The 10,468-nt window shown below is 49.9% G+C and overlaps 1 non-coding gene across 1 annotated transcript; it reads left to right on the top strand.

Annotated features, from left to right (window-relative positions):
* Window positions 1–10,153: 10,153 nt before the first annotated feature.
* On the top strand, window positions 10,154–10,258 carry LOC124241426 (U6 spliceosomal RNA). Its single transcript, XR_006889205.1, has one exon. It is a non-coding gene; the product is annotated as a U6 spliceosomal RNA (small nuclear RNA).
* The last annotated feature ends 210 nt before the right edge of the window (window positions 10,259–10,468 follow it).

Here is a 10,468-nt window from a genome sequence, read left to right as displayed (position 1 = left end):
CTGGCCCTGGTGCCCAGGCCCGGGAGGTCCCCAACCTCCGTCGGACGGCCCTTGCACGCAGCCTCCCACCTGGGGCTGAGTCTCACATCGGGGGGGCCACCTCCCACCCCTCCTCACTGCCTTCTCAGGTACGACTTCCTAACTGCTGAGGTTGGCCCAAGCATGTCCTCCCGTGGCTTCTCCCCCGAGCCCCACACTTCTCCCTGGAACTTTCCGGAACACCTCCGAGCCTCTTCTCCAGGCCAGTCCTCCTCCCGTCCTCCTGTCCCCCCGAGGCAGACCTCCGTGGACACGTTGCTGGCTCTAACCCACACCCAGCATTCCGCACGCCACACATCTGCCCACGACCCTAAGTCTGCGTTGGTTTCAGGGACACATCGCACCATCACTTTCAAGCTGATGTCAGGGAAACTACTGAGGGCTTGGGACACGGGCTGTGCTAGGCCACGTCAGTCGGTTTTTTGTAGATCCAAGCGCAGGACCAAACGTTTACACCCGGTCACCTTCATTCAACCTTCATCTGATGTTTCTTGAGCACCTACTCTGCGCCGGCCCTGTTCTCAGTTCTCTGGATTTATCCTTGTAGACACAGACAGCCCTGCCCTCACGGAGCCCACATTCTAGGGGCTAGATGTGCCCCACCGTTCCAGCCTGTTGGGAAACTTCTGGGTCCCGACTATTCCTGCTCTTCCAGCCTCGATCATGCTCCAGGAGGCAGCCTGCCGTCTCGTCCTGGTTTAAATGCCAACGAGGATGGGGCCCCAGACACGTCACGAGGGGCCTCCCAGTTGCACAAGCTGCTGCTAAGCACAGGCCGGGAGCTGCTCTGAAGTGGGACCCCCCCTTCAGACTTGGCGGGGTCAGAGCCAGGCCTGGGCCCTGAAACCCCGGGCCCCATGGTCTGCACCTCCTCCCACAGCAGGACTGGCCGACGCAAGCAGGGGAAGAGAGGGAGGTCAGTGGTCGCTCAGCCTGCTGCAAGTTTACCAGCCCGTCCTTCACCAGCCAATTCCCGCTGCTCCAGATACAGATGTCAAGGGGGCCTTTGGCAAATCCCAGCTCCCTGGGACACGAGTGCTCCTACAGGAGAATGATAAGGTCTCCCGTAAGTCAAGTGTCTAGAGACAGGGCCTCTCCCATGACGGGACCGCTGTAAGTGAGCCCCGTGCCTGTGCACTTGGGGACAGGCAGTGGGAGCTCCAGGAAAGACAGTGGGGCGTCCAGGGCTTGGGCTCCAGCAATGCTGGGATGGGGAGGAACGAGAGTCCTTGAGCCCCCAGATACGACATCACAGGAGTGGCTCTGCAGTGGGCTGCCCCTGAGAGAGGAAGGGACCGCCCAGCCCAGCAGAGCTCAGAGCAGACCCTCTGGGTTTTGAGGTGGATGCAGTGGAAATGAGACATTGAAGGGGACAGACTAGCTGGGGAGAGCAGATGGCAGCCTGGCCCTCAGACACCCCTCCTCCATCCCTGTGACCACCTCCACCTGGCTCCTCCCACCTCCCTGCTGCTCCTCCCCCGGCCGCGGCACCCCCTACCCCAAGACCCTGCCAGTTCTCTTCTCTCCCCACCTCGCTCACTGTCCCCCTCACCTAAGCCCGTACTTTCCACTTCTCCCTCCATGCCATCAATGCCCATGTGAGCCCCGACCTCTCTAGGATTCTGTCCTGCATCTTTAACATCCTCTGAGCATCTCCAGGTGACGTCCAGCACCTTAGACTCAGAATGCCCCACCTGCCTCATTCCCCCACCCCCTGCAAGGACTCTCTCTTCTTCTGTCTCCTTCTAGTCGACACAGCTCCTCCCATTGCTGCCCGCAGACCAGGGACACATGAAGCTAGTTTCAGGCAGCTGTGGGACTCTATGGGGGCGTCTGAAATGCAGGCTAATGGCATGAGCAGAACACCTCCAATTTCTCAAGAAAATCTCTCTCCAAACAGGACATTCTTTCCAGTAAATGGAAGAGGAGGAGCATGGCTCAGAAGAGGCGCAGAGCGGTCAGCACGGCCGCCAGCTCCGAGGGGCTCCCTACAGCAGGAAACCCACCCACCCACCCCACCCTCAGGAATAAAGGACTTATGTAGACACACAGGTATGGTTAGCCACCCATAGAAGGAGAGCTGTTTCGTTCATGAAATCCGAAGAAGAGTTCACCTATTTAGACCATTTATTTAGACGTCAAGCTAGAGGGTATGTGGGTTTCTTTTCGTTGTTTTTTTCTAAGGGAAACAAGAAAATTATCAAGTCCAAGAAGACCACCATTGAAAGGTTCCTCTTTTCTAACAGAATAAGGTCTGAGGAAGGTTAGCCTCAGAGCTTCTGAGAATTCTGTCCATGATGAACCAGAGTTTGTAGTGGCCTGCAGGCCAGCTGCCCGGCTCCCTCCTCCTGCAGCCGCAGAAAAGTGCACATGCACGTCTACAAAACACACACTCAGTTTCCCTGCGCTGTAGTGTTTACAGGCCTGGGAAAGTGCAGAGTGGGTCTCTGTGGCATGGGAGAGGAAAGTGCGCCCCAAGTGGGGTGTCCGCCCCACAGCACTTTCTGGGGGGCGACTGAACATATCTTCCAGCAAGTCTGCTCGTCCAAGCCCATCCTGACCGTGGGCAGGCTCCATGGCTGCAGACTCATGAGGTGCCCAGGCTGGAAAGAGTTACTCAGGACAGGTGTGGTTGTCCCATTTCTCCACAAAGGCAGGTCCGGGGAAGTTGGTGAATGCTGTACTAGAACGAGCCTGGATAGAGAACTCCCGTCCTGAGACACAGTCTTGGCAATGGATTGGTATTCGTTCTAAAACACCGTTTTTCAAGGTAGTTGGGAATTGAGTTAAACTAAACCATTTTGGGGCCAGCCCCATGGCCGAGTGGTTAAGTTCACGCCCTCCGCTTTGGCAGCCCAGGGTTTCAATGAGCACACCAGGCCATGCTGAGGCGGCGTCCCACAGGCCACAACTAGAAGGACACAGAACTAGTATATATAGCTGTATACTGGGGGGCTTTGGGGAGAAAAAGAAGAAGAAGAAGAAGAAGAAAATATTGGCAGCAGCTGTTAGTCGGGTGGCAATCTTTAAAAAAAACCAAACAACTAAATGATTTTATTTGTAATTGTGGGCTGTATACTCTTCTCAAGAGAGACAGAAGTCTTCTCCTCTCTTCCCCTAATATCATCAAGTCAACTGTAACACCGAGGAGTGGGGATTAGAGGCAGAGACTTGAGGCCCCTATCCTATTTCCACAACACCATTCTGCAGCCTCTCTATCAATAAACAGGTATTGCAGTGTGGGGATTTTTTTCTGTTTTTGTGAATATAGTTTTAATTTTTCTGTTTTGTGCTTGAATCTCACAAAACATTTTTAGAGTACTTTGTGATTTGTAAGTTGTTTGCATGCGCATGATGCCACTGAACCCCCACCACAGTGCCGGGAGGGAGCTGTCACCTCCACTTGGTCTCCACTCGGAGACAGCAGGCGACTTTCTCCTTGTCACACGGTCACATGGTCCATGGTAGACCCGGTGCTCTGTCCCAGCCTGGGATCTTCCTGCCACACGTTCTAACAGTCAGCAGCATCACGCTTTCCAAGCAGGATCTTCCCGAGCTGGTCCCCAGGGGAGCTTTGACAGAGCAGGACCGACCTCAATAAAACAAAGTATAAAAACATCGTTGACTTGGCCTCTCCCTTTCCCTCACTCCATTCCTGATCTCGTGGGATCCCTGATGGCAGGGATTTTCAAAGGCTGAAAGTTTAATGCTTTCATGTTTGACCCTATCGGAATGTCTTCTCTCAGTGACGGCATCAACAAGGCCGAGTCAAACGTTGGTTCTCAGTGCCATCGAGGCTCACGGAGAGTCCAGGCCGCTTCTCAGGGTGTAGGGACCTTCAGCCGCTGCTCTCAGGAGGCTGAAAGGACAGCTGAGGAACTAAATTTATGAACGAACACATAAATATTAGTATTAGCTAGCAAAAGTCAAGTGATGACTTGGCTTATGGGCAGTAAGCGTTAAAAAATGTGCCTTTGAACTGGAAGTGGGCCTTCCACTGGGTCCAGAGCCGAATGGGACCCTCCATGGAGAAGAGTCAACCCTCTCAGGAGAGAAGCACAGTGGGTCGCTGTGGGCACTGCCACCCTGGGAGCCAGAGTGACACCCTAGTACATCCTATGGGTTAGAAAAATGTTAAAAAATACTGATCTGCTCTGTATGATTTCAACTTTGTGAAATTTACTGAGGGCTGCTTTATGGCCAAACATGGTCAATTTTAGTGACTGTTCCATTTGGAACTTAGGAGGAACGTGTATCCTGCTGTTGTTGGGGACAGTGTCCTGCAAAGGCAATTGTGTGGTTTCCCTTTTCTCCTTACCAACTGACCTTTGTCTGTTTGGTCCATCACTTTCCAAGGGAAGTGTGTTAAAGTCCCCCACTACGATTGTGAGCGATTTATTCCTTTACAATTCTGTCAACTTTGCTTCATATATTTCAAAGCTATGTTATTAAGTTCGTAAAGACTAAATTATTGTATCTTTCTGGTGGACCAAAGCCTTTATTGTTGTGAAATGTTCCTCTTTATCCGTAGTATTTCTTCTTACCTTAAATCTACTTTGTCTGATATTAACATAACCACACTTTCTTTTGGTCAATGTTTGCATGGTTTATCATTTTCCATCCTGAACGTTCAATGTTTCCACGCATCATATTTAATGTATATCTTTTTAGGCAGTATATAGAAGGATGTATTTTTTAATTCAGTCTTTTTTGTCTTTTAATTAGATTATTCAATCCATTTACATTAGACATAATTAGTGATGTGGCTGGGCTTACATCTACCATCTTACCACCCGTTTTCTATTTGTCTCACACACCTGTGTTTTCTCCTGCATCCCCTTACTTGGATGGATCTAGTATTTTTTCATTCCATTTCTCTCTATTAGATTGCTAATTATACATTCTTTTAATATTAATTTAATGGTTATGCTAAAGATTACAATATGCTTCCTGGACTTATTATAACTGAAAATAAATTAGTACTTTGACTACTTCCTGGGAAATGCAAGGCCGGAAGGATACTTAACCCCATTTACTAACCATCTTTTGTATTATTTTCATCCTGAATTTTAATTGTACTTATATTTTAAATGCTACAAAACATTATGTAGTTTTATACAGTTAATATTCATGCAGATTTACCCATATATTTACCCTTTCCTTTGATCTTCATTCTGTTGTGCATTTTTAATGTTTTCAATGGGTCATATATTCCATATGACTGAATAACTCCTTTTAGCATTTTAGCGTGGATCTGGTAGATATATTATCAAGTTTTTGTCTGAGAATATCTTTACTTCCATTTTTGAGGCATATTTTTAGTCAATATAGAATTCCAGGTCAGCAGTGATTTTCATTGTTTAAAACTGAGTTTCCATTGTCTTCTCAATTCCATCATTTCCATCTAGAAGTCTGCTGTCTCTGTCAGTGCTCTTTCTTGCTCCTTTTACAGTAATGTGCCTTTTTTTTCCTCCGGCACTTTTAATAATTTCTCTTCGTCTTTTGACTCCGGCAGACTTACAGTGATATACCTGGATGTAATTTCATTGCATTTATTATGCCTGGGGTTTATAGTGATATTTGAACCTTTGCCTTGGTTTCTTTTGTAAGTTTTGGAAAATTCTTGGGTTTCAATTATTGACTCAATTATTCATTCTGCACCATTTTTTCTCTTCCCACTTTTCCAATTGTACGTGTTAGATCTTTTCCCTGTGTCCCACATGTTTCTTATAATTCTTTTTATTTCCCATTCTTTGTTTTCTTTGGCCTTTATCCAGATATTTTCTACTGACCTATTTCCAGAGAAACTGCTCTCTTCAGCTGTGGCTAATTATCTATCTTGTACTAAATTTCAATCACTGTTGGCTTTTTTTTTCTTTTTTTGCTGAGGAAGATTAGTCCCGAGCTAACATCTGTGCCAATCTTTTCTATATTTTGTGTGTAAGTTGCCACCACAGCATGGTTGACAAGTGGTATGGGTCCACACCCAGGATCTGAACCCATGAACCCAGACTGCCAAAGTGGAGCACACTGAACTCAACCACTACACCACAGGGTCAGCTCCTCAATCACTGTGTTTTTTAATCCTAGAATTTCCATTTGATTCTATTCTATGGATTCCACTTCTCTGTGAAGTTCACCATCTTGTCACTGTTTTATTGAATTATACTTGTCAGTTATTTTTTATCTGTATTCAATAATTTTAGTATCTGTTTCTATTGCCTGGACACTTGGTATGATTGGTGCTTTTTGACTGAATGTTGGACATTGTGTTGTAGAAAACTGGAGACATCCTGGAGGGCCTTCAGATCTGGCATCCAGTTAGAATAAGGACAGATCATCTTGAGTTACTGTGACATCAGGTTTCAATCTTTGTAAGATCTGATCTATTTCCAGTTTCTCTTGTTTGTTTATTTCTACGAGAGTTCCAACTTAAGTCTCAGAGAATTTACCAGGCCCTTGAGGCTCATGGTTATGTTCATGCTGTGGGACTGCTGGAAAGCTCTCTCGAGCTGCTCAGCCCCTTGGCTCCCGCTTCCTGCTCACCCAATCTCAGCATGTACAGCTCAGGACTTGGAGCACACTTTGAGTGGACGAGCAGTTCAAATGGTTAGACTCACCACACTTCACACGCCTTCTCTCTGGCACCTCAAGTCCTGGCTGTTTCAGAAGCCCTGAACTCACATTTTTGTCTCCCCCCCCCCCCCGCCCCCCGGGATATTACTGAAAGCCACTTAGCACCCACTTTCTGCTGTGCTTCTCAGGCTCTCTAACTGTGACTGCATGAGAGTTAACAAATGCCTCTAGGGGACGATGGGCTTAGAATATAAAGCTCAGAGCAGTGAATTTTCCTTCTCTCTAGAATCTTGACTCCTCAAGTTCCTGGGAGCTTTCCAATCTACACTTTTATATTTTAACAAGTTTTCCTAGTTGTTTTCAGTAGGATAATTGGTCTGCTACAAACTAGCTCACCACTTCCAGAAGTGGAACTCAGAGAAACATTGTTCTATCCTGTCCACATCCGGGATCCAAACTGGCGAACCCGGGGCCACTGAGAAGTGGAACGTATGGACTTAACCGCTGCACCACCGGGCCGGCCCCAAGACTTACCTACTTTTATATCTAGAAAAACAGCACAAAACAGGATTCCTTCTTGTAACTTGTGGTCTTTCTGATCACAAAACAATGCTATTGACTATCATGAGGGAACATTTTGAGTTATTTCCTAGAGCTGGGGGAGACTCCCCTGAATCAGTTACAGTCCCCCATTCACCATAGACCCATCTAAGAACCCCTCCCTCTGCCCTAGACTGGGCGCCGTCCTCCAAGAGTCTTACAGTCGTATAATCACCAGACTGTAGTCCCAATGCGTGTCAGTGTCTGCTCAGCACGCGTCCCAAAGGAAGGAGGAGAGGTGACGCCTACCTTTGCTACTGGGGGTCAAGCTAAAGAGGCAAAGAAGATCGACAGGAAAGAGAGGAGTGGACAGTTAAAGAGGAAAGAAGCTATTTTAATTTGACATGCAGAGAACTCATCATTAACTCTCAACCTCCCCTAAGAACTGTGGAAGGAACTATGAGGAAACGGGGAGTTTTTCTCTCCTGTTCTGGTGCAGACTTAAATCGCTCCCCAGGTAACTCTGATCAAAATGCAACGTGAAGTAATGTTACTCTTGTTTTAGGTATCTAACTTCCAGTAGTAAGGGAATGGATCCTAAATCAGCCCTTTATAAGGGCAACAAAACAATTGATTGAGAAACCCAAACTACAGAAGAAACAATACACAGTTTCCTGATAGGTAACTTGATCCATAAACACAGAAGAGAAATTCCAGATAACGCGTCAGTGTGATTATTTGTGATCCTAGTGCTAAGTTAGAATTCCTCCTCATTGGTAGAGGCCTTCGCCAGCAACTCCTCACACACACTCACTCACTCACCAGGTACGTATGAGCAGTTTCCTTCGCGAAGCACCTTGCCAAGGTCCTGTGGGTACTAGTCTTACGCGGGTCCCGAGCCTGCTGCCTTGGAGCCAGGCAGTCGTCTACACAGCCAGATCATCTGCTTCCATCAGCCGGATCTTCTGGTGCTGTTCCCAGCACTTGTGCCCTAGCCCTTAACCTATATTGGCGCTAACGTGCGATGCTCAGAGAACCCTCGGTTTCTCTGCCTGCGGTGAATTCAACACCAATCTTTAAACTACAGAGTTCAGGATACAGTGCTCACTGCTCCTGCTCTTTGGGTTTGTGGCTCGTCCTCCAGATCCTTGCAGTGTTGGACGTGTGGATGGTGAGACACCAGGCGTAACTCCCCGCAGATGGGCTGGATGGCTGCAAATGCCCTGGGGCCACCTCTGCTCTTCCTGATGCCACCGCAACACTCTCCACTATGTGCAAATGTACTTTCCTTTGGGGTTATTCTGATCCCTCCCCTCCCCAACCCCAAGTTCAGGAGCTCTGGGTTTGCCTGTTTCCGTAGAACCCTGCCTTCCTTGCAGGTGTCAGGAAATAGCTGGTTAACCGTCTCCCAGATTAGTGGGTCTCAGAGTGAAGTTCCTGGATGATCAGCATCCATATCCCCTGGGAACGTGTTAGAAGCAAAAGCACTCAGGCCCCACCCTGCGAAGTTACTCCAGGAGATTCTGGCACCTGCACAGGCTGAGAGCCACTCCCTCAGGCTGTTATATTTTAAAACATAAACCCAGATGAAATGCTGATGGACAGTCACACACTTAAACTTTTGTCCGAGATCCCTCAGCGCCTCACTTCGACTCCAGAGGAAGTTATCTCCATCACATAGTCAGTCACAGGCCAACGGACGTGCCCAAGTGAACAGATTTCCATCCTGCAGCTTCTGAGAATGACATTTCAGAGGCCAAGGGACCCAAGCGTCCTCCCCCAGCAGTGACGTTAGTGAGAAACTTTAAACTCCAGGAGGCAGAAGGGAACTCGAGAAAGTCAGTCGCTCAGGCAGTCGTTCGCAGAGCCCGGTCATCACTTCCACGTAGACGACTCCAGCGCGTCTCTGCTTCTCGGTGTTTCACCTGAATACCTGTCGGCAAAGCTTTCCTTTCTTCGCACAGCGCACGCTCTGCGGCCACGCCCGCTCCAGGAGTCTCGCCCGCCTCCCCGACAGACGCCGCCTTCGTGTGGCTCCCACGCAGGGCCTTGCGGACACGGTTGCTGCCGTGAGCTCCTCCGTCATGCCCCGCACTGCGGCTTTCCCACGAGGAGGCGGATGCGGCGTGGTGGGTCCCCGGTCTCTCAGCGGCCGCTGTCTTCGCTCTCCAGGCTCCAAGCGACTCAAACAAAACTTCACAGCCCCAGACGGCCCCACGCCCAGTGCGGCCATGCGGGCGTCCGGATGCGACTTTGTCCCTGGAGAACTTCACGGGCAGCACCGGGCGCCGTCATCGTTTCGGTTCCAAGTGGCAGAGTCCCACCCCCTGGAGCTGGTGCTGATCCCGTGGACTGCGTCTTCTAGAACAGCCCTGCAGAGAAGAATCCGCCTCCTGGTGCAGTCAGGAGTAAAGCACCTCTTTCCCCACGGGACAGTGACCAGGAGGCCTGTGATTCCCAGGGTCTCTCTGGAAAGTCATCTGACGGCCTTTCCCATGACAAAGGCAGTTTCCGCTCTGGTGTGGTCCTTCCTCTGCCCCCGCCTTGGAACAGGAAACACGCCTGTCCTGCCATGGCCCACGGCAGCCTCGCTCACAGGCTAGTGGACATGCGCCCCATGGGAATGCACATACACACACGTGCACACGCACAAATGTGCACACACAGACACACATGTACAGGGGCGTGCACACTTGAGGCCATCTGTCCCCACATGCCCCGCCCCCACAGTGTGCTCAGTGACTTGTGCCTGAGCTGTTGTGCGCAGAGACCACCATGCCCCTGCAATGGCATGTCTCGGACGTCCACTCAGTTACAGCACCAGGGGGGCCAGTGCTCAAGAGCCCCACGCGGCCCTCACAGACGCGCCCAGCTTGACCGCAAACCTCCTCAGGTCAGCAAATGTGTCCTGTGAAGGACCAGAGGGAAAACAGTCAGCCTTGCGGGGCACACGGTCCCTGCCGCAACTCAACTCTGAGCCTGTAGCGCAAACCAGCTCGTGCTCGCCCAGGTAGCACAGGCACTAAACTGGAATGACACAGAGAAGAGTGGCACAGCCCTGCACAAGGACAACACGCAAATTCGTGAAATAGTCCATGAAAGGAAAAAGCAGCAGCCACAGACAGTCCCTAGAAAATGGGAGTGGCTGTGTCCCGTTACACCGCATTTACAAAAGTACGCAGGGAGCTGGGTTCAGCCCGAGGGCACAGCCAGCCGCTTGGGGCAGCACCGTCCACAGGGTTTCTCAGCGAAGGAAACGTCCTCCGTGGGCAGCACCCGGTGCAGGCACCACCGGCCGCTCGGGGCTCGTGAG

Source organism: Equus quagga, chromosome 6 (genome assembly GCF_021613505.1).
Source record: "Equus quagga isolate Etosha38 chromosome 6, UCLA_HA_Equagga_1.0, whole genome shotgun sequence".
In the NCBI taxonomy this organism is placed as follows: Eukaryota; Metazoa; Chordata; class Mammalia; order Perissodactyla; family Equidae; genus Equus; species Equus quagga.
This window is presented reverse-complemented; position numbering and strand designations above follow the sequence as displayed.